Source organism: Rhipicephalus microplus, unplaced genomic scaffold, assembly GCF_043290135.1.
Source record: "Rhipicephalus microplus isolate Deutch F79 unplaced genomic scaffold, USDA_Rmic scaffold_201, whole genome shotgun sequence".
Taxonomy (NCBI): Eukaryota; Metazoa; Arthropoda; class Arachnida; order Ixodida; family Ixodidae; genus Rhipicephalus; species Rhipicephalus microplus.
In genome coordinates, this window is record NW_027464772.1 from 207,501 (window position 1) to 217,500 (window position 10,000).

Genomic DNA, 10,000 nt, shown 5'->3' on the forward strand with positions numbered 1-10,000 from the left:
GGACGTCCAAGTCCCTCGTTCTTCCGTGCTTCCTCTTTCGGCAAGTCGTTGCGGCACCTTCCCAAAGCGCGCAGACCCGCTAATCGCGACGAGCGCGACGTGGCCGTGCCGCCTTTCCCTCGGCAGCAAGCAAAACGCCTGGCAACGTCGACGCTCCCCTAACCGCGATCTCGCACCGTGTTTCGTGTGGCGAATTCAAAAGCCGGCCGGCGCTGCTGCAACCATTACGGTCGGTACGCATACGCCGCGGAGGGCGGGACGGTCATCGGAGCGTGCGGTTCCTCCATCGAGTACTGCGCACCTCGGCCGTCGCATCGCCGTGCCATGACCGGCCGCGCGTCAACGCGAACCGGTGCCAGCGAGATCCCTCGCCTGCAAGAACCGACCGGCAGCCTCCGTCACCCGAGGACGCGGAGGCGCTTGCCGCGGACGGCGGGACGGTATGCACTGGTGCACAGCGGACCCGTCACATCGCCAGTTCCTTGACCGACCGCCGACGCTTGTGCCGTTCCTCTCGTACTTGGCAGTCGCCGCGCGATTGTCGGGTCTCGTTCTTGCACGCTCGAACGGTCGGGAGGGCACTCGGCTGGCGTTTCGGGAACGCGCAGCCTCGCCTTCTACCGACGTAACCACGACTCGCCGTTCGCGCTCCGCCGCTCCTGTTTACAGTACTAGGCGGTCCCGCAGCGGTCGGGTCGCGCATTTCGAGCGCTTCGAGCCACGGTGCAGTGGCGGGTCGAAAGCCGACCTATGAGTGCGTTGCGCCGTTTGTACCCGCGTCCGCCACCTGGCCGACCGTCCAAGGTCGCGGTGTTGGCGTCCGCTGGGCGCAACAATTTGTCACGGGGTGCCGCTCCACATTCAGGCAGCCCCGTGGGGAAAAGCCGACCCCGCGTCCAAACGGGGTCAGCGGCAGAAAGTGTCGGGCGCAGACGCAGCTGAGGCGCTCACCCTTCACAATCCGTTAATGATCCTTCCGCAGGTTCACCTACGGAAACCTTGTTACGACTTTTACTTCCTCTAAATGATCAAGTTTGGTCATCTTTCCAACAGACCGGCGCAACCGAAAGGCCGCGCCGGACATCGGTCCGAAGACCTCACTAAATCATTCAATCGGTAGTAGCGACGGGCGGTGTGTACAAAGGGCAGGGACGTAATCAACGCGAGCTTATGACTCGCGCTTACTGGGAATTCCTCGTTCAAGGGGAACAATTGCAAGCCCCTATCCCAATCACGAAAGAAGTTCCACGGGTTACCCAGTCTTTTCAGACAGGGATAAAGACACGCTGCTTCCTTCAGTGTAGCGCGCGTGCGGCCCCAGACATCTAAGGGCATCACAGACCTGTTATTGCTCTGTTTCGTGCGGCTAGGAGCCGCTTGTCCCTCTAAGAAGGTTGTAAGGTGCTGGGAACCCCGCACCTATTTAATAGGCTAGAGTCTCGTTCGTTATCGGAATTAACCAGACAAATCGCTCCACCAACTAAGAACGGCCATGCACCACCATCCACCGAATCAAGAAAGAGCTCTCAATCTGTCAATCCTCCCAGTGTCCGGGCCGGGTAAGTTTTCCCGTGTTGAGTCAAATTAAGCCGCAGGCTCCACTCCTGGTGGTGCCCTTCCGTCAATTCCTTTAAGTTTCAGCTTTGCAACCATACTTCCCCCGGAACCCAAATACTTTGGTTTCCCGGAAGCTGCCCGCCGAGTCATTTGAGTAACTCAGGCGGATCGCTGGTTGGCATCGTTTATGGTCAGAACTAGGGCGGTATCTGATCGCCTTCGAACCTCTGACTTTCGTTCTTGATCAATGAAAACATTCTTGGCAAATGCTTTCGCAGTAGTTCGTCTTGCGACGGTCCAAGAATTTCACCTCTAGCGCCGCAATACGAATGCCCCCGTCCGTCCCTCTTAATCATTACCTCGTATTCCAAAAACCAACAGAACAGAAACGAGGTCTTGTTCTATTATTCCATGCAAGTTTATTCAGGCGACTCGCCTGCGTTGAGCACTCTAATTTTTTCAAAGTAAAAGCACCGGCCATCTCGAGGCACACAATGAAGTGCACCAAGAAAGAACCGGCATGATGTTCAGTCCGAGCCGTCGCATCGGGTAGATGCACTACTCGTCTGGAACTGAGATCCAACTACGAGCTTTTTAACCGCAGCAGCTTTAGTATACGCTATTGGAGCTGGAATTACCGCGGCTGCTGGCACCAGACTTGCCCTCCAATTGATCCTCGTTAAAGGATTTAGAGTGTACTCATTTCAATTACGGGGCCTCAAAAGAGTCCCGTATTGTTATTTTTCGTCACTACCTCCCCGTGCCGGGAGTGGGTAATTTGCGCGCCTGCTGCCTTCCTTGGATGTGGTAGCCGTTTCTCAGGCTCCCTCTCCGGAATCGAACCCTGATTCTCCGTTACCCGTAACAACCATGGTAAGCAAGTAACCTACCATCGAAAGTTGATAAGGCAGACACTTGAAAGAAACGTCGCCGGCTCGTGGCCATGCGATCAGCACAAAGTTATCCAGAGTCACCACACAATACGGGCCGAAACCCGATCGATCTTGGTCTAATAAAAGCACCCGTTACCCAAAGGGCTCCAGGCTCACTGCATGTATTAGCTCTAGAATTGCCACAGTTATCCAAGTAGGAAGAAACGATCTAAGGAACCATAACTGATTTAATGAGCCATTCGCGGTTTCGCCTTATTTCGGCATGTACTTAGACATGCATGGCTTAATCTTTGAGACAAGCATATGATTACTGGCAGGATCAACCAGGTAATCGTTCGACTGCGCGTCCGTCCTCGCCCTCGGCGGGCCGGACGCAGTCTGTGTGCGGCGGAGGCCACCTTCAGGCGCCCCAACACGCTTATTTTGCACTCCGAGATGACGGCGTTCGAGCTCGCTACGGCACAACCTTCCCGAAAGACGAGTGGGAGCCGTGCGGCAAGAAGCACGTTCATGCTCGCTCTTTTTCGTTGCATCGACTCGGTCGCGCCGTGCGGGTTGCCCAAGCCCGCTGCACTGTCGGTGGACCGGCCGGAACTAGCAACGGAGCCGAGACTGCAAAGCCGCCAGACGACGGGTCACGCCCGCGTCTTCGGCGCTTTCGCATCTGAATCGCCCGAGGACGACACGGAACACACCTCGATATCGTGGTAAAACGGCACCGTCCGACAACCAGCCCCTAACGCATCAAGCGGATGAGGCTGCAGACGACTGCCGTGGATTCCCCTGGAGCAGACCCGAGGACACGCTTGACGAGGCCGAAGCCCGCCGCATATCAGACACCCGGTCGCTTTCGCGTACGCCGCTCACGAGAACCCCCACATAATAGCAGCGATAAGTACCCAGACCTCCTTGGGCCCTAATACGAGCGTACTCGAGAAAATTTCACCGCGGGTGTGCCCCGAAACGTGTGGCATGTTGAGCGTGCCACAAGTCTACGTCGCTCTCAAACCCGCCGAGGTCGTAGAATTTGCGACCCTACTCACGAAATTCCCACCGAGGATACGGCCGCAAACGTACCGCACCTTGGGTAGGCCACGAGTTTGTGCAACACTACGCTGACGGCACAGCACCGAGGTCGTGCGCGCACGCACGGGAAAATTCCGCCGCGGTTTCTGCCGAAAACGTGAGGCACCACGACTCTCCGCAAGTTCGCGTCGACTGCGAAAGACCGAAGTCGTGAACGACGTGTCCGCTACTCGCCGCCGACACGCTGGACACCAAACGTACAACGACTCGACGGCGTCGTAGAGGCCCACGACGCGGTTTTCCTTAACGACGTCTCGGCGTGGCACCGACAGGTTAGAACGGCCGACCAACGTTCCCTGTCCGCCGTTCGGCTCAGTCGAAGGGCTCGGCGACTTCGGCAACGCTGCGAAGCCGCACGGTGACGCACGCCATGTCCCCATTTTTTTTTTTCTTTCTGCGTCTGCCGGGGTGCCCCTATAATAGCAGCGATAAGCACCCAGACCGCCGTGGGTCGCTCGCCCCGGCTGACGTGGTTTTTCGTACTCCTGCGGCGGTCGCCGTCAAGCACGTCCAAATACGCTACTTTCGTGGGCGCATTCACGCTCTTTCGCTTCGCCGGAGTGCCAGCACTCACTCTGCCAAAAACGGCGAACATCCGAGCGGCGGTTCCCACTTTTGCGTCGGCGTCGCAAACCCCGCCCCGGCAGACGAGGTTTGCCGTACTCGTGCGACGGTGGCCGGCGGGCACGTCGAAAGACGCCGATATCGTGCGCGAATTGGCGCACCTTGGCTTCACCGGAGTGCCGCCACTGACTCCTCCAAAAACGGCGAAGATCCGAGCGGCGCTTCCCACTTTCGCATCGGCGTCCCGAACTCCGCCCCGGCTGACGCGGTTTACCGTACTCGTGCGACGGTCGCCGGCGAGCACGTGGAAAGACGCCGATATCGTGCCCGAATCGGCTCCGTTCGGCTTCGCCGGAGTGCCAGCACTGGCTCGGCGAAAGACGACGAACATCCGAGCGACGGTTCTCACTATTGCGTACGCGTCGCAAACCCCGCCCCGGCAGACGCACTTTGCCGTACTCGTGCGACGGTCGCCGGCGAGCACGTAGAAAGACGCCGATATCGTGCCGGAATCGGCCCCGTTTGGCTTCGCCGGAGTGCCAGCACTCACTCGGCCACAAACGGCGAACATCCGAGCGGCGGTTCCCACTTAGCCGTCGGCGTCCCGAACTCCGCCCCGGCAGACGCGGTTGCCGAGCTCGTGCGACTAGCGACCGCGAAGCCGTCTCGCGACGCCGCTTTCGTGCGCGGCTCCCACTGCGACCTGGGTCACCCGAGGTCGACGAGCAAAAAAGAATGTCGAAAAAAATTTTTTTTTTTTTTTGCGTCTGCCGGGGTGCCCCTATAATAGCAGCGATAAGCACCCAGACCGCCATGGGTCGCTCGCCCCGGCTGACGTGGTTTTTCGTTTTCCTGCGGTGGTCGTCGTCAAGCACGTCCAAACACGCCACTTTCGTGGGCGCATTCGCGCTCTTTCGCTTCGCCGGAGTGCCAGCACTCACTCTGCCAAAAACGGCGAACATCCGAGCGGCGGTTCCCACTTTTGCGTCGGCGTCGCAAACCCCGCCCCGGCAGACGAGGTTTGCCGTACTCGTGCGACGGTGGCCGGCGGGCACGTCGAAAGACGCCGATATCGTGCGCGAATTGGCGCACCTTGGCTTCACCGGAGTGCCGCCACTGACTCCTCCAAAAACGGCGAAGATCCGAGCGGCGCTTCCCACTTTCGCATCGGCGTCCCGAACTCCGCCCCGGCTGACGCGGTTTACCGTACTCGTGCGACGGTCGCCGGCGAGCACGTGGAAAGACGCCGATATCGTGCCCGAATCGGCTCCGTTCGGCTTCGCCGGATTGCCAGCACTGGCTCGGCGAAAGACGACGAACATCCGAGCGACGGTTCTCACTATTGCGTACGCGTCGCAAACCCCGCCCCGGCAGACGCACTTTGCCGTACTCGTGCGACGGTCGCCGGCGAGCACGTAGAAAGACGCCGATATCGTGCCGGAATCGGCCCCGTTTGGCTTCGCCGGAGTGCCAGCACTCACTCGGCCACAAACGGCGAACATCCGAGCGGCGGTTCCCACTTAGCCGTCGGCGTCCCGAACTCCGCCCCGGCAGACGCGGTTGCCGAGCTCGTGCGACTAGCGACCGCGAAGCCGTCTCGCGACGCCGCTTTCGTGCGCGGCTCCCACTGCGACCTGGGTCACCCGAGGTCGACGAGCAAAAAAGAATGTCGAAAAAAATTTTTTTTTTTTTTTTTGCGTCTGCCGGGGTGCCCCTATAATAGCAGCGATAAGCACCCAGACCGCCATGGGTCGCTCGCCCCGGCTGACGTGGTTTTTCGTTTTCCTGCGGTGGTCGTCGTCAAGCACGTCCAAACACGCCACTTTCGTGGGCGCATTCGCGCTCTTTCGCTTCGCCGGAGTGCCAGCACTCACTCTGCCAAAAACGGCGAACATCCTAGTGGCGGTTCCCACTTTTGCGTCGGCGTCGCCAACCCCGCCCCGGCATACGCGGTTTGCCGTACTCGTGCGGCGGTGGCCGGCGGGCACGTCGAAAGACACCGATATCGTGCGCGAGTCGATGCTTCTTGGTCTCGCAGGAGGGCCGCCACTCACTCCTGCAAAAACGGCGAAGATCCGAGCGGCGCTTCCCACTTTTTCGTCGGCGTCGCAAACCTCGCCCCGGCAGACGCGCTTTGCCGTACTCGTGCGACGGTCGCCGGCGAGCACGTCGAAATACGCCGATATCGTGCCCGAATCGGCCCCGTTTCGCTTCGCCGGAGTGCCAGCACTCGCTCGGCCAAAGACGACGAACATCCGAGCGACGGTTCCCACTATTGCGTACGCGTCGCGAACCCCGCCCCGGCAGACGCGGTTTGCCGTACTCGTGCGGCGGTGGCCGGCGGGCACGTCGAAAGACGCCGATATCGTGCACGAATTGGCGCTCCTTGGCTTCACCGGAGTGCCAGCACTCACTCGGCCAAAAACGGCGAACATCCGAGCAGCGGTACCCACTTAGCCGTCGGCATCCCGAACTCCGCGCCGGCTGACGCGGTTGCCGAGCTCGTGCGACTAGCGACCGCGAACGCGTCTCGCGACGCCGCTTTCGTGCGCGGCTCCCATTGCGACCTGGGTTACCCGAGCTCGACCAGCAAAAAAGAAGGTCGAAAATTTTTTTTTTTTTTTCTGCGTCTGCCGGGGTGCCCCTATAATAGCAGCGATAAGCACCCAGACCGCCGTGTGTCGCTCGCCCCGGCTGACGTGGTTTTTCGTACTCCTGCAGCGGTCGCCGTCACGCACGTCCAAATACGCCACTTTCGTGGGCGCATTCGCGCTCTTTCGCGTCGCCGGAGTGCCAGCACTCACTCTGCCAAAAACGGCCAACATCCGAGCGGCGGTTCCCACTTTTGCGTCGGCGTCGTAAACCCCGCCCCGGCAGACGCGGTTTGCCCTACTCGTGCGACGGTCGCCGGCGAGCGCGTCGAAAGACGCCGATATCGTGCGCTAATTGGCGCTCCCTGGCTTCTCCGGAGTGCCGCCACTCACTCCTCCAAAAACGGCGAAGATCCGAGCGGCGTTCTCCACTTTCGCATCGGCGTCCCGAACTCCGCCCGGGCTGACGCGGTTTACCGTACTCGTGCGACGGTCGCCGGCGGGCACGTCGAAAGACGCCGATATCGTGCCGTAATCGGCCCCGTTTGGCTTCGCCCGTGTGCCAGCACTCACTCGGCCAAAAACGGCGAACATCCGAGCAGCGTTTCCCACTTTCGCATCGGCGTCCCGAAGCCCGCCCCGGCAGACGCGGTTTGCCCTACTCGAGCGACGGTCGCCGGCGATCACGTCGAAAGGCGCCGAATTCGTGCACGAATCGATGCTTCTTGGTCTCGCAGGAGGGCCGCCACTCACTCCTGCAAAAACGGCGAAGATCCGAGTTGCGCTTCCCACTTTTTCGTCGGCGTCCCGAACTACGCCCCGGCTGACGCGGTTTACCGTACTCGTGCGACGGTCGCCGGCGGGCACTTCAAAATACGCCGATTTCGTGGGCGCATTCACGCTGTTTCGCTTCCCCGGAGTGCCAACACTCACTCTGCCGAAAGCGGCGATCATCCGAGCGGCGGTTCCCACTTTTGCGTCGGCTTCGCAAACGGCGCCCCGGCAGACGCGCTCGTGCGACGTACTCGTGCGACGGTCGCCGGCGAGCACGTCGAAAGACGCCGATATCGTGCTCGAATCGACCCCGTTTCGCTTCGCCGGAGTGCTGCCAGTCACGGCGCAGAAAACGGCGAACAAGTGTTTTTTTTTTTTTTTCCTAGAATTTGTGTTATAGAAGGCACATTTGATATCGGACGATAATTTTCAACTTTATCACGCGCACCGATTTTCGTGTAGAGGTTTGCAAGTTTATGGGAATTTCTCCACTTGGAATAATGCGATTTAGTAGTACTACGAGAACTTCATGGATGTACTCAAGGGTACGGGGCAAGTCAGTTACGTCAACACCTGCAGATTTTTTACACTTCAAACTGAAAATTGTTGGTTGTGAGTCCTCGTGTGATATTAAAGGCCGATTCGCTAACACATAGAACAAAGAAAGAAAGGAAGAAAAAACGCCCGCGCTCGCTCAAGAAACCTGGGTTCGCAACAAGTGGCAACAACAAGCAACCGAGCGAGTGCGCCAAAACCCGTGGCGGCCGAACAAACGCGAAGTCCCAACCGCGTCAGCCGGGGCGGCACGGGACAGGAAAAATCACTTCAGCCGGGGCGGCGGGGCACCGAATAAACCTCGTCACCTCGTCGCAGGATAAAAGAGGAAACAAAAAGTCTAAACAGCGTCTGCTGGAGCGAATGCGTAATAAAACAACAACAACAACAAAAAAAAAAAAACACCCGCGCTCAAGAAGTCTGCAATCACCACAAAAGGCGACTGTGACCGAGCAGCGTCAGCCGGGGCCGTGCGGAAACGGAAAAACCGCGACTACCGGGGCGTCGAGGCACCGAAAAATCCACTTCAGCCGCGGCGAAAAAAAAAACAAAAAGAAAGACGGAGGGGGGGGGGGAACCACGTCTGCCGGGGCGAAGGAAAAAAAAAAAACGCGTCTGCCGGGGCGAGCCCGGGTGCGGCACCACCGGGAAAACTGTGGCAAACAGACATGGCGATCGAGTGAGTGGGCCGCCAGCCAGGCTCAGCCAAAAAGTGCAAAGTCCGAACTGCGTCAGCCGGGGCGGCAAAAACCACGTCAGCCGGGGCGGCGCAAAAAACCGCGTCTGCCGGGGCGGCACGAAACCGCGTCAGCCGGGGCGGCGCGAAAACTGCGTCAGCCGGGGCGAAAGAAAAAAAAAAAAAAACGCGTCTGCCGGGGCGAGCCCGGGTGCGGCACCACCGGGAAAACTGTGGCAAACAGACATGGCGATCGAGTGAGTGGGCCGCCAGCCAGGCACAGCCGAAAAGTGCAAAGTCCGAACCGTGTCAGCCGGGGCGGCAAAAAACCGCGTCAGCCGGGGCGGCGCAAAAAACCGCGTCTGCCGGGGCGGCACGAAACCGCGTCAGCCGGGGCGGCGCGAAAACTGCGTCAGCCGGGGCGAGCCCGGGTGCGGCACCACCGGGAAAACTGTGGCAAACAGACATGGCGATCGAGTGAGTGGGCCGCCAGCCAGGCTCAGCCAAAAAGTGCCAAGTCCGAACTGCGTCAGCCGGGGCGGCAAAAAACCGCGTCAGCCGGGGCGGCGCAAAAAACCGCGTCTGCCGGGGCGGCGCGAAAACCGCGTCTGCCGGGGCGGCGCGAAAACTGCGTCAGCCGGGGCGAAAGAAAAAAAAAAACGCGTCTGCCGGGGCGAGCCCGGGTGCGGCACCACCGGGAAAACTGTGGCAAACAGACATGGCGATCGAGTGAGTGGGCCGCCAGCAAGGCTCAGCCAAAAAGTGCTAAGTCCGAACTGCGTCAGCTGGGGCGGCAAAAAACCGCGTCTGCCGGGGCGGCACGAAACCGCGTCAGCCGGGGCGGCGCGAAAACCGCGTCTGCCGGGGCGGCACGAAACCGCGTCAGCCGGGGCGGCGCGAAAACTGCGTCAGCCGGGGCGAGCCCGGGTGCGGCACCACCGGGAAAACTGTGGCAAACAGACATGGCGATCGAGTGAGTGGGCCGCCAGCCAGGCACAGCCGAAAAGTGCTAAGTCCGAACTGCGTCAGCCGGGGCGGCAAAAACCGCGTCAGCCGGGGCGGCGCGAAAACCGCGTCTGCCGGGGCGGCACGAAACCGCGTCAGCCGGGGCGGCGCGAAAACTGCGTCAGCCGGGGCGAGCCCGGGTGCGGCACCACCGGGAAAACTGTGGCTAACAGACATGGCGATCGAGTGAGTGGGCCACCAGCCAGGCTCAGCCAAAAAGTGCTAAGTCCGAACTGCGTCAGCCGGGGCGGCAAAAACCGCGTCAGCCGGGGCGGCGCAAAAAACCGCGTCTGCCGGGG

At 60.3% G+C, this 10,000-nt stretch overlaps 1 non-coding gene across 1 annotated transcript; it reads right to left on the reverse strand.

The window, feature by feature from the left end:
* Nucleotides 1-965: 965 nt before the first annotated feature.
* Nucleotides 966-2,780, reverse strand: LOC142792035 (small subunit ribosomal RNA). The gene has a single exon (XR_012890599.1). It is a non-coding gene; the product is annotated as a small subunit ribosomal RNA (ribosomal RNA).
* Nucleotides 2,781-10,000: the final 7,220 nt, after the last annotated feature.